Raw genomic sequence first — 14,438 nt, 5'->3', positions numbered from 1 at the left:
CAGGGAAAAGGTGGCATCCGTGCTCAGGGAACCGTAGTAATGATTTCTGCTCCCACTTGCCAGCATTTGAGACTATAGTTGACAATACCGTATTGCATATTCAAAAGTTGCTGAGTGAATAAATCATGAAAGTTCTCATCACACACACAAAAAATTTTGTAACTGTGTGTGGTGACAGATGTTAACTAGACTTATTATGCTGCTCATTTCACAATGTGTACAAATATGAAATCATCACGTTGTGCCACTGAAACTAATAAAGGTTGTATGTCAGTTACACCTTGATTCTCTTTTTAAACGCCTACTTCCCCAAAGAACTTCGGAGGGTTTTGTGAGAATTAAATGAGATATCCTGTAAAGTCGTAGGCACATAGTGAGCATTCAATTATTTAATAATTATTTTAAAATAATATTAATTATTTTTATTCTACTTCATAGAGTCTTTAAATGTGGTTCTTGATGTCACATGCCTAGTTCAGAGCCTGAGACATACTAAGCTTTCAAGAGTTAGCTGTTACTACTATTACTGTTAGAAGTAATGAATTCTTCTTCCTGCTGTTGTCGTCATTGTTATTATCATTCATAGTTGCCCTCACTCTGCACTAGTCTTGTGCCTAAACAGGCCACAGTCCCATAGCCTGTGTGTATTTTTTCACTAAAACCTTGGTTCAAGACTTGATATTATTTTTTTTTTTTTTTTTTTGCGGTACACGGGCCTCTCACTGCTGTGGCCTCTCCCACTGCGGAGCACAGGCTCCGGACGCGCAGGCTCAGCGGCCATGGCTCACGGGCCCAGCCGCTCTGTGGCATGTGGGATCTTTCCGGGCTGGGGCACGAACCCGCGTCCCCTGCATCGGCAGGTGGACTCTCAACCACTGCGCCACCAGGGAAACACCTTGATATTGTTTTATAGTGTAAACAACTGGTACTATTTTTTTAACTTTTTATTTTATACTGGAGTATAGTTGATTAACAGTGCTGTGATAGTTTTAGGTATACAGTAAAGTGATTCAGTTCTACATATATTATACATGTATCTATTCTTTTTCAAATTCTTTTCCCATTTAGGTTGTTACATAATAGTGAGCAGAGTTCCCTGTGTTATACAGTAGGTCCTTGTTGGTTATCCATTTTAAATACAGCAGTGGGTACATGTCAATCTCACATTCCCTAACTATCCCTCCCCCCCACCCTTCCAGAACAGTATGGGATCTTCAGCTTTGCAAACATTATCAGTGGCTTATTATGCTCCAAATGACAAAAGAACAATCAATGAGATTCAGTGCTGCCATTCATACTATTTGACAACAGTATGTGTTAGAATGATTAAGCCTAGTGAACATTAAATGGACCATGTGGTCACGGTTTCTCGTGGAGGGTATAAAGAACAGAACCAGAACACAACTACAAAAAGTGATTCTTGATGTGTTAATGGAAAAACAGAGCTTTTATCATCCTTGATTTTGTTTTCTTGATCTAAAAACAAGTAAGACCTTCCTAGCTTAAGTTTGTGTTCATATATAGCAGACTAGTGTGTTTTTACTTACTGTTAAGATTTTTTACTAAATATTTGATGTGCTTAAAACAGAAACGTCAAGATTCAGAAATAAACCACTTTATCAATTGCATCACTCTTATTTTTTATAGATCCTGTTAAAGTATAATGGTTGTTTTATAAGAAAGATATTAATGATTTTGGAATTTTAACATAAAATTTCCATTACATCTTATAATACATAACAATGACGTGTTTTCCAAAAATACGGTAACTTTGGAACAGATTCCTGGATGCACTGAGACATTTTTGAAGCACAGATGACCTAATACTTCATAGTTAACAAAGAAGCAAGATGAAGAAGACTGAAAATTCTCTAAATATATGACATGTCATCATGTCATATGGATATGCAATATACCTTCTCCAAAAGTCACCACTGGCTTAAAGCTAGGTCATAGTGCAAGGCTGGCCCATGATTTTGAAATCAAGAGGCTACCTGGGACAGTGGAAGGAGACTGTGACCATGGATAATGTAAACTAGGAACCTAGTGAGTTCCTACACTGAGTTCCTGCCCTGTAACTCACTAACCACCTGCCAGGGAGCAAGGCGCTTAATCCCTCCGATCATCTGTAAAAATAAAGCACGGGTGTAATTGCTTTGCTGCTTTATATAGTTAGTATAAAGTTCCAGTTTAGTACTGAATATGAAGAAGCTTGTTCCTTAAGACTTTCAGTCCTCCTTCATCGGAACACTCCTAAAAATACACACACCTCTTACTATGACTCTAAATGACACTAAACCAAAGCTTTGAACTCTGTAATTCTCTGTGATTATAACCTATAATCTTTAGAATTCCTCTCTCCCTTCAGTTTCACCTTGTCACCTCTCAAGATGGAAACTCTTAACTTCCTTTGCCTCTTTATGGAATCAGGTCAGCCTCCCCTCTGTGTTATGTATGAAGTGTACCTCTTATTCTTCATTAATCTTGACATCCAACTTGCTTAGCTGGGTATCTTTGGTGTATAAGGAGGGAAAGGCTGTTTACTGTCCTTTGCTGTTACTGTCATTGGTGGTAAAAGGAATCTCCTTTCCCCAGACTAATTTATAAGCTACTTGAGAGCCAGGATCACACTTGTTACCTCCGTACAACATCCAATATGGATGTAGCATCCTGGATGGGTTAGGGGCTCAGAAGGGTCTTGCTAACAGTGATGTGGGTCTGCACCTCCACCTGCCAGTAAATATATGGCTGGTTCTATTGGGCTGAGAAGGAATATATAAAATGTTGGGTTGTCAAAATCTATTAATCAGATAAACAGAATTAAACATATCAATAGACATTGTATAAATGTTAATATACTTCAAAATATAGTACACTTTTATATAATAATCCCTAATATTTGAATCACCATGTATAGCTTTTTGGTTTGGGGGTGTTGTCTGTTTTATGAGCAATCATACCCACTACCTCATTTAAATCTTGCTGTAACCGATTTGATAGTTTTGAGGGACAAATGGGTCTTTTCAACAGCTATGTCTCTGGGGCTCACTTTATAAAGCAAATAATTGCTTAGGCACATAATTTAATATTTAAATGTTGAAATTTGCCTTTATAAATATTTTCTTGAGATATCTTATTTCATTTCTTTGTAAACCAGTAAACTATATATAATAGGAGATTCAGTTTATGCCTAAGACATGTCTGCCTTGAATTGCAGGGAAATCCAGATACTCCTGCTTGTGACATTTATGTTTGCTTCTCCCTTAAATGAAACCCCTTCCCCACACTTCCATTCAAATGCCACTTTCTCATAGAGGACTTTCTTCCTAGAGCCCAATCTAAAATAGGGCACATGCAGGGACACACATGGATATACACACTCGCACACACACACATGCATGCATGTACAGGCACATTACTATTTAGTCCCTTGTTCTGACGTTTTTTAATAGCAGCTATCTTTACAGTTAATATATAGTTACTTGCTTAATATCTGTGTTTCTCTTTAGAATATAAACTCCAAAAGGGGGAAGCGTCTTTGTCTCATTCTTCTTTTATTTTATTTTAAATTTATTTTATTTTATTTTTTACGCTCAGCTCTCCAAGGTTGGCTCCCCCATGTCTCATTCTTGATCTGTGACCAAAACTTTGGTCACATAACGAACTGGCACATAATGAACTTTCAATAACTATGTGTTGAATAGTTGAATGAATGATTATGAAGAGATAAGGCACCTCCTATAACTTATCGAAAGGTGAGTGAGAGTCAGAAGGACTAGGTCAGTTACAGGAATGTGGTCCAGTGTTGCAGGGGGCAGACGTGATGTTCGGTGTAAGGTCATATAGATTTTCCTCCATTACAAACCCCAAAGACTCAGGAAGGGATGCAACAACAAAACTATTTTAATAAAAATTAAATTACCTATAGGACACTAGGAGTACAAAATAATGATAGCATTGGTTCTACAGTTTTTGCAGCCAAGAGGGAGAAGGCAGTGGTATGAGGGTTGCCAGTGGCTGGCTGTGACAGTGACAGATAAACATGCCCATGAACATATTCCCTGCCTGATCAGCGGGACTGGTGGCACCTTACGTGGAGATTAGTACCTTAACTTCCACTTAGGACCTGTAGAGCGAAGAGTCACCTGTGGCCTCATTTGAAGCAGAAAAGGAGGAAAATGGTGCCTACTATGTGGGAACCCAGCGTTTGCAGAACACACACACACACACCACCTTCCAGGGACTTCCCCCAAACTGATATAATCTGCAAAACCCAAGTTACAATGTGCTGACCCATTTAGTGATTTGCAACTGTTGAAGCATATGTGTGTGTTTAAGAGTAAAATACAGTATCAACAAAAGATATGGTCCTTATCATTAATGAAGTAAGAGCAGGCACAGACACGTAACGTCTCAACAACCTCATTGTGTGTGTGTGTGTGCCAAAAATGGTGAGGAGATACAGTCAGCTAGGCTGATTAAGGAAAGGCTTTTGGAGAAATAGGTAATATATTCTGAAACTGCTAGCATAAATGGGAAAGAAACCACTGAACAAGACCCAAAAGATTGGAAGGAATTTGGAGGTAATAGTCGAAAGAATGACGTGAAGAAAGGAGGTCACAAGTAATAGGAACTATATGAATGTAGTTTATAAAATATTTGTGATGGGGACTTCCCTGGTGGCACAGTGGTTAAGAATTTGCCTGCCAATACAGGGGACATGGGTTCGAGCCCTGGTCTGGGAAGATCCCACATGCTGCAGAGCAACTAAGCCTGTGCGTCACAACTACTGATGCTGCACTCTAGAGCCTGTGAGCCACAACTACTGAGCCCATGTGCCACAACAAATGAATCCTGCGCACCTAGAGCCTGTGCTCTGCAACAAGAGAAGCCACTGCAATGAGAACCCCACGCACCGCAACGAAGAGTAGTCCCCACTCTATATATATATTTGTGATGGAGGAGATTTTAAATATCCTCTTTGGAAATACATGGTTTTGACTCTTGGTCCTCACCACCTACCGTTTGTTTCTTAAGTGCTCAGAAACTCAACTTCTTCATTCAGAAAAAGTTGGCTAATATTGTCTACTTTTCATGATTATATGAAAGATTTTGAAAGTATATGTAAGTGAAAGTTACAATATGATATATGGGAGTTGTAATTAATATTTAGTCCCTTGTGCTCTTCTTACAAATGAGGAAACTGATATCCAAAGAAGTTATTTACCTGAAACCACACAGATATTTGTTGACTAAGACTCAGGATATCTCAGCTCTTGCACATATACTATTTCTACTACACTTCAAATGTGTCTTATCCTTCCACTATTGAAGTATTATGTGCTCACTATGGAAAATTTAGAACCTACTAAAAAATAGATAAACGGAAATATCTCACCAGGATTCTATTACTCACTGTAATAGGTTTTGTTATTAAAAATATATATTTTTTGTTATTTTTTTCAGTGTTTCTATGGATGGATTTTTGAAAGTTTTTGTTTTTACTTCATAGTGATTTTATTGCCTCCAGCTTAATTAATTAGTATTCTAATGTAAGCATTATTAATGGCACACAGCATTTCAACTAATGCATACTCCAAGTTTATCAATATTTATTCACATTTATTCAACAGACTATTTCCAAATTTTTACATAGAATTATGCTGTCATAATGTCAAACATGATTTAAAAATAACTGGCACTTAAAGTATTTATTCTTTCTATTCATCTTGTGCCTTTCAATGTATACAACTGGAAGATTTCAGGCCAATATTGAGAGGAACTTGGTAAACGGACAAGCACAGTAGTTTAGAAATAGAAGGATAAGGGTCAACAGGGTGAGAAAGTGTGGTGAGCAGTGTAACACATACATGGAAAGGCAGGAGTTAAGAGCTTGTGCTTTGAAGTTCAACACTTTCCAACGTGAGAACTTTGACAAGTTAGTTAAACACCTCGGCCTCAGTTACCTTATCTATACAAGGAGCATATTAATAGATCCTAGCTCCTAGGATTGTTGTCAGGTTTAAATAGCAATCCGGTACAGTCCTGAGAATACGATCTGACAATTAGTGAACACTCAATGCATATCTGTTACGATTCCCAAAGCTTTAGTAACAAAAAACAGAGTCGGGAATTATAGTTCCAAGTGAAGACAGGATTGAATGATGGCTTCCTCGTTTTAGGAGAAGTTGAAGTGTATGTAAGTATAGAAAGAAAGAAACAGATGGAGAGGGCCGCTGAGAGATAAGTCATCCTTAAACTATCCCTTAGACAGTTTGGGAGAATCATATTCAGAAAAACCTTCTCCTGTTCATTTTCTTATTCCCATTCCACCCTACGGTATGTAGTTCAGTGCTTATTGCCTCGTGGGAAGAGATGTGTTAGCAGAAAGCAGGGAAAAATAGCCTCTTCTGGCTTTTGAAAGAAGCCCCAATCCTTTTTAATTTATTTATCTTTTGCCTTTTTTAGCTCTAATCAGGCCTTAATGAATTCAGAGCATAGACAAAATATTTCTGAGAAAATGCCATAGGCTAGAGTTAGGCTTCTGCCCTGAGACTAAAAATACTTTCCTTGGGCTGGGAGGAGGGAGCCTTGTCACTAACTGGCTGAGTGACTGGATCAGTCACCTAACCTAATTGAAGTTCTATAACTGGATCTATTTTTAAAAGTAGCAGAAATATATGGTGTTTTTTTTTCTTTGTAATATAGGATGTCTTTTTAAAAATAAAGGTGCAAAATGTTTTAATTCATTTTAGAGATAGCAGAGCTAAGGATGGTGCATGTGGTCAATGTTCATAGCGCCAACATTTACTTAGAAGGAATAATAAAATTTCACCCCCACCTTAACTGACTTTCCCCCAGAAATTTTAGCAAGAGAGAAAGGATAATTCATTAAATTCCATCATCACACCACCATCATTAATACTACAACTACTACCTCTTATAGACATTGAGTTTCTAGTATCAAGTTTTACTTTAAATGCAACTCAGTGAAACTTCCAAACTTGAAAATGCTATGTTAGTTCGGGCTGCTGTAACAAAATATGATAGACTGGGGCTTCCCTGGTGGCACAGTGGTTGAGAGTCCACCTGCCGATTCAGGGGACACGGGTTCGTGCCCCGGTCCGGGAAGATGCCGCGGAGCGGCTGGGCCCGTGAGCCATGGCCACTGAGCCTGCACGTCTGGAGCCTGTGCTCCGCAACGGGAGAGGCCACAGCAGTGAGAGGCCCGCGTACCGCGAAAAAATATATATATATATGATAGACTGGATGGTTTAACAACAGACATTTATTTCTCATAGTTCTGGAGGCTGGAAATCCAAGATCAAGTTGTTGGACAATTTGGTTCCTGGTGAGGGCCTTCTTCCTCATCGGGTATGCAGATGACTTCCTGCGTGTCCTGTGTCCTCACATGGCAGAGAGAGAGCTCTGATGTCTCTCCCTCTTTTTACAAGGTTTCTAATCCCATCATTACGCCCATGAAGGGTTCCACCTTCATGGCTTCATCTAAATCTAATTATCTCCCAAAGGCCCCCAACTCCAAATACTATCACACTGCAGAGTTAGGGCTTCAAAATATGTATTTGGAATGGGGAAGGGGACATAATTCAATCCATAGCAAATGCTAAAATACTTACATATAAAGTTAAAAAAAACCAAGCAAACTACATTTGGTGACTCCAATATTAAATTCTGTAATAGTTTGGATCTGAAACTAGATTTTGTTTGTATTTGAAAATCTTGATAGAACACACTCTTCCTTTCCTTATTAAAATATGAGTACTAATGTAAAATTGGAACAATATGTCAGCTGATTTACTATATTTTGGGTCAAGTGGTGAAAGAACTATTCAGACAACCTGCCAGGTTCTGTTAGGTTACACCCAGAGCTTCACGGTTTAAGACAAACGCAGGCTGAAGCTTTGACTCATAGGCATGTGGTCTGGCTCAAGAATATGCTACATGTTTCTGGAAAAACACACACACACACACACACACACACACACACACACATGGAACCAAGAAACACAAAAATGTCTTCAGAGAATGAAAGCAAAAACCAGAAACAGTATCTTGTCCTACCAATTTCCGCCATCCCTTAGAGAAGCAACCAAGTATTTCCTTTGTGGTTTGCATTTCAAGGAATTTTTAAAACTCAGCAGAACTAAGTTACTTTCTGTATTATCTCATAATTCTTTTTTTCTCAAGAAATGGATGGATTAACCTTGTGACACCAGTAGGTTGGTAGGTAAGCACAGAAAATGTAGAAAAAAAAGCATTCAAACATGTAGAAAAAAAAGCATTCAAACATGTTATGGGAAAAGAAAAGTAACATACTAGTCAACTCCACATAAGGTTGCAAAACCGTCCTTGGTGTTTTTTGTTTTTGTTTTGTTTTTTTACTTTTAACTTCAATCCCTCAGGTGCCATCATGTTTCACTCGTTTCCCATAAGCCCCAAAGTGTAATTAGAGACCAACTGCTCAATCCCACTCTGTGCAGACTTGCCCCTTGTTCTAAATTACCTACCTTGGTTCTCCCCCAACCCTCCTGCCCACAGTCCACACTAATCAAAATCCCTGTTCCTATGGATAGGAGGGAAAAGATCTAATTAAATTAATGCTTAAATGTGATTCCCTGATAACTTTCCATCCATCTTCTCTCTAGCTCTTAACTATGTAGTGTTAGGAATAGAACTATAAGTAAGACATGGCCTTGAACTCACAATAGGAATGTCAGATGTGATTCATCTTAGTAGGCAGGATAGTAACATATATTTGCAATACAGGAAAAACTAGGATTCTGGCAGTGACGTCTCATTAATTTCTAGAATTTTATTGTTTCATCTTTCTGGTAGGATAGATGTTCCCTATTTCTTATCTATCTGCTTTCTTCCACCCTGATATTTTTCTTTCAGTTGCAGGGAATGACCTTCCTAAATGTAAGAGATCAGTCTTTAATTTAGGGTATTCCTTTAGCAAATCTCCCTTACAATATTCCTTAAACAAGAGGCATATTTGAGTAGGGGTATAAATACAGTGTTAAGAGAAAATAAAGACGAGAGTAGCTGCATATAATTTTTGGATCATCTGGGAAGGCATTTACAGAAAAGCAGATACTAGAGTTAAGCCTTAGGATAACAAAAATTTGGACAGAAATGTTAAAATGACTTTCACTCAAAATGGAAAACAAAGCAGCACCAAATGCTTACAGGGTGCATGCATGTCCAAAATTTTTTTATTTATCAGATTATAAAGTAATTGTTTCCATTTTCTTTAAATTGTCACAATTATCTTTAAAATCATTAACAACCCTGGGCCTTGCTGTAGGTGCCAAAAACATCGGTTGTATTTAATTGATCTTTTTTTTTTTCTAATCACTACTTGGAAAAAAACAGATTAATGCTAACAAACCTACTTGATCCACTTAATTATTTTTTAACATCTTCTTTGGAGTATAATTGCTTTACAACGTTGTGTTAGTTGCTGCTGTATAACAAAGTGAATCAGCTATACGTATACATATATCCCCATATCTCCTCCCTCTTGCGTCTCCCTCCCACCCTCCCTATCCCACCCCTCTAGGTGGTCACAAAGCACCGAGCTGACCTCCCTGTGCTATGCAGCTGTCCCTCACTAGCTATCTATTTTACATTGGGTACTGTATATTTGTCAATGCTACTCTCTCACTTCATCCCAGCTTACCCTTCCCCCTCCCTGTGTCCTCAAGTCTATTCTCTATGTCTGCATCTTTATTCCTGTCCTGCCCCTAGGCTTTTTTTTTTTTTTTAGATTGCATATATAGGAGTTAGCATACAGTATTTCCTTTATGCAAGAGATTTCTGTGCATTAATTTTGTATCCTGCTACTTTACCAAATTCATTGATTAGCTTTAGTAGTTTTCTGGTAGCATCTTTAGGATTCTCTATGTATAGTATCATGTCATCTGCAAACAGTGACAGTTTTACTTCTTCTTTTCTGGTTTGGATTCCTTTTATTTCTTTTTCTGCTCTGATTGCTGTGGCTAAAACTTCCAAAACTATGTTGAATAATAGTAGTGAGAGTTGATAACATTGTCTTATTCCTGATCTTAGTGGAAATGATTTCAGTTTTTCACCATTGAGAACAACGTTGGCTGCTGGTTTGTCATATATGGCCTATTATGTTGAGGTAAGTTCCCTCTATGCCTACTTTCTGGAGGGTTTTTATCATAAATGTTGAATTTTGTCAGAAGCTTTTTCTGCATCTATTGAGATGATCATATGGTTTTTCTCCTTCAGTTTGTTAATATGGTGTATCACATTGATTGATTTGTGTATATTGAAGAATCCTTACATTCCTGGAATAAACCCCACTTGTTAATCCACTCAATTTTTAAAAAATTTCTTCTAATTCACTTATTCTATTTGCTTATATATCTTGTACATTCTGTGGTTTCTATCCAGTTGGTTTTTAGTAGTAACTATGATTATTATTTGTTCCCATCTAGAAGAAAATCAAATAATCATCTTGGCATGGCTATACAGACATGTGGTAAAATAATTTTTCTTAGATGCAAATTTTTGAGCATACATGCTAGTGACAGAAGACTCTTCTCTCAAGAGCTTCAGTATCATCAGACTGGTTTCCTTGATGCATAGCCCAAAGAAAACAGTCCTGGGGTCCATCACTCAGGGGATTCTATCTCCAAGTTCAATGTGTCTGTTGCTCAAGATGACTTTGCATGTTTTTGTCCTAACTTTAAAGTCAAATGTCTGTGTTTTTGATAGTTCACACTTTCTTCTCAAAACCCAAAATATTATTTTAACTCATTAAAAATCTTGCAGCTCAGCAAGGTCCCAAATGAAATAGCTACTGTGTTTTTCTGATTCATTTGTCTACACAAGAACTTGGCAACTGTAATTGACACTCCATTTTGACCCACAAATAACTAATATAAAGAGAGGAAACTCTATTATATTTTATTCCACAATAGGATTATTTTCGCAGTGAAATTCAGCCTTCCAACATAAGGAATAGAAGAAACCTATTATGACAGATGTTTTACAAACTCTTTCAAACTATTTTTCTAACATTTGAATTTTGGCAAAGCTTTTGCTCTATTCTGCCCAACATACTTTCCTCCAACTTAAAATGAGATATATAATTTCATGAAAACATTAATTTTAAAGTTAAAAATTTTTTTTCTTTTCTCATACAAAATGGAAAACTGTTCAGTGAAATTCACAAAAGAAAACACTCTTGAGTGTTGCTTTATCCAAGAAAATAATTAAGACCAGGCTGTAGAAGTGATACTATATGAATGTGAACGTGTCCTATTGGATACTGAATAGAATATCAACATTTTTCTAGAGTTTGAGAAAGAAATACGTCTTTTCGGTTCTAATTGTGTTCTTTACTTCTAATGGCATACATGTCACTTCTATCAAGGCTGATAAGCAAAAGTGAAATAGTGATTTCTATTGGGTACTGAAACAGGCACATGCACAGATATGTTTACACTTTAAAATTGGCTGGATTCAATTGTCAGAGCTTTAGCGAATACCTAGCTAATACTCATTGCAAATATAAGTGATTATCCTACTGGTATGTAGAGTTTAAACTGGATAATGCTTAAAAATTCCAGGAGCAGGGTGACCTCTATTCCAAGAAAATATTAGGCTGCTCAGTGGGAATCCATTGAAACTAAGAGCTCTGTAAAGATATATCTCTAGTTTATATATAATGGATGCTACTTCATTCCTGTTTGACAGAATAGTGGTGAAAATTTTCCAGTTCTCTGGATTTTGATCAGATACTTCATCTATAAAAACATTACCAAAAAAACAAAAAAATAAAACCCCACACATTCTTTTCAAATGCGCCTACCAAAATGGACCATATGTTTGGCCATAAAACAAGTCTCAATAAATCAAAAAAACTCAAATTATCCATAGTATGTTCTCCAATCATAATGAAATTAAATTAGAAGTCAATAAGAAAGATAACAAAAAAACAGCAAATCATTAACCCTTTTGATCATAGATGCAAAAATTCTTAAAAATATTTTAGCAAGTTAAATTCAGTAATATATGAGATAATAATACATCATGACAAAGTATGATTTATTCCAGGAATGTAAGATTTGTTTAACGTTTGAAAATCAATTGATGACGGGCTTCCCTGGTGGCGCAGTGGTTAAGAATCCGCCTGCCAATGCAGGGGACACAGGTTCGAGCCCTGGTCCCGGAAGATCCCACATGTCACACAGAGCAACTAAGCCTGTGCACCACAACTACTGAGCCTGAGGTTTAGAGCTCGTGAGCCACAACTACTGAAGCCCGTGCGCCTAGAGCCCGTGCTCCGCAACAAGAGAAGCCACCGTGATGAGAGGCCCATGCACCACAACAAAGAGCAGCCCCTGCTCGGCACAACTAGAGAAAGCCTGCGCACAGCAACAAAGACCCATTGCAGCCAAAAATAAATTAAAAATACAATAATTAGATTAAAAAAAAAGAAAATCAACTGATGAAATGCACCACTATTAACAGACTGAAAAAAGAAAAACTTCATACAGACTAAAAAAGAAAAATCTTATTCAGAAAAATATTTTGGGATTACACTATCCTTTCCTGATTTTAAAAAGAAAAAACTCTCAGCAAACTAGTAATAAAGCAGGGAAGGGTTTCTCAACCTCAACATTGTCGACATTTTGGTCAGATAATTATTTCCTGTGGGAAGCTGACATTTTGGGTCAGATAATCATTTGTTGTGGGAAGCTGTGTTGTACATTGCAGTATGTTTTGCAGCCAGAAGCACCACTCTGCCCCAGTTGTGACGACCAAAAATATCTCCAAACATCTCCAAACGTTCCTATTAAACAAAACCACTCCCAGTGGAATGGTTTGGAATGTAGGGAAATTCCTTCACCTGATAAAGGACATCTATTTATAAAAAATCCTTGCAGTTTATATCATAATTAATAGTAAAAAAACACATGCTTTTTTCCTTAGATCCAAGACAACATGAGACTGTCCACTTTCACTAATGTTATTCAGCATTGTAATGCAGATTCTAGCCGGTGGAATAAAACAAAAACAAAGAGAAATCAAAAGTGTTCAAACTGAAAAAGAAGAAGCAAAACTGTCTTATTCACATACAACATTATCTATGTAGAAAATCTTAGGGATCATCAAAAAGCTACTGGAGGGATTTCCCTGGTGGTCCAGCAGTTAAGACTCTGCACTTCCACTGCAGGGGGTGTGGGTTCGATCCCTGATCGGGGAATTAAGATGCCATATACCCCAAGGTGCGGCCAAAAATTTTTAAAAAGAAAATTATTTTTTTAAAAAAGCTACTGGAAAAGAGAAAGACAAATACCGTATACTAACACATATATATGGAATTTAAGGGGAAAAATGTCATGAAGAACCTAGGGGTAAGACGGGAATAAAGACACAGACCTACTAGAGAATGGACTTGAGGATGTGGGGAGGGGGAAGGGTAAGCTGTGACAAAGAGAGAGAGAGGCATGGACATATATACACTACCAAACGTAAGGTAGATAGCTAGTGGGAAGCAGCCGCATAGCACAGGGAGATCAGCTCGGTGCTTTGTGACTGCCTGGAGGGGTGGGATAGGGAGGGTGGGAGGGAGGGAGACGCAAGAGGGAAGAGATATGGGGACATAAGTATAACTGATTCACTTTGTTATAAAGCAGGAGCTAACACACCATTGTAAAGCAATTATACTCCAATAAAGATGTAAAGAAAAAAAAGCAAAGAAGTCAATGTCAGATCTGCCTGAGTTAGTTTAATAATGACATTCTACACTTCCAGTGTAGAGTGAATTCATAGAAATAATGCTATTAATTGTGGTACTATAATCAGGAAAACTTTAAAATTAGAGAAAGGAATACCACTACCAGAAATATGTATGCTATTTATTTCATAGCCTTCTATTTCTTCTGTGTAGATACAATAACCTCTCATTATCTGAAAATACTAATTAAAATTTTGTAGAAATCTCAAAAAAAAAAAGCTACTGGTGTTAGTGAGTTTTGCAAGTTTGCAGGATGCAAATCCATGTACAAAAATGAATTGTGTTCTATGTAATAGTAATAAACAATTAGAAATGGAATTTTTAGAAAATACCATTTACAATAGTCTCAAAGATATGAAATACTTAGATATAAATGTGACAAACATTGTGCAAGACTATTACAGTGAAAAGTAGAAAACACTGGTAAGAGAAATTAAAAACCTAAATAAAAGAAGAGATAGTGTTCATGAAACAGAAGACAATATTATTAAGATGTTAATTCTCTTCCAAACTGATCAAAATTCCAACAGGCATTTTTTTTTTTTTTTTAACTTTTTGGCCGAGCCGTGTGGCATATGGGATCTTAGCTCCCTGACCAGGGATCGAACCTGTGCCCCCTGCAGTGGAAGCTCAGGGTCTT

The 14,438-nt window shown here is 37.3% G+C and overlaps 1 protein-coding gene and 1 non-coding gene across 2 annotated transcripts in view; one reads left to right on the top strand and one right to left on the bottom strand.

The window, feature by feature from the left end:
- Positions 1-14,438, top strand: part of DLC1 (DLC1 Rho GTPase activating protein) — a 475,727-nt gene that overhangs the window by 65,795 nt on the left and 395,494 nt on the right. The window lies entirely within an intron of this gene.
- Positions 3,587-3,664, bottom strand: LOC112413254 (small nucleolar RNA SNORD55/SNORD39). The gene has a single exon (XR_003005930.1). It is a non-coding gene; the product is annotated as a small nucleolar RNA SNORD55/SNORD39 (small nucleolar RNA).

The sequence above is a fragment of the Neophocaena asiaeorientalis genome, unplaced genomic scaffold, assembly GCF_003031525.2.
Source record: "Neophocaena asiaeorientalis asiaeorientalis breed wild unplaced genomic scaffold, Neophocaena_asiaeorientalis_V1.1 scaffold14, whole genome shotgun sequence".
In the NCBI taxonomy this organism is placed as follows: domain Eukaryota; kingdom Metazoa; phylum Chordata; class Mammalia; order Artiodactyla; family Phocoenidae; genus Neophocaena; species Neophocaena asiaeorientalis.
Note: the sequence above shows the minus strand (reverse complement) of the source record. Positions and strands in the feature narration are given on the sequence as shown.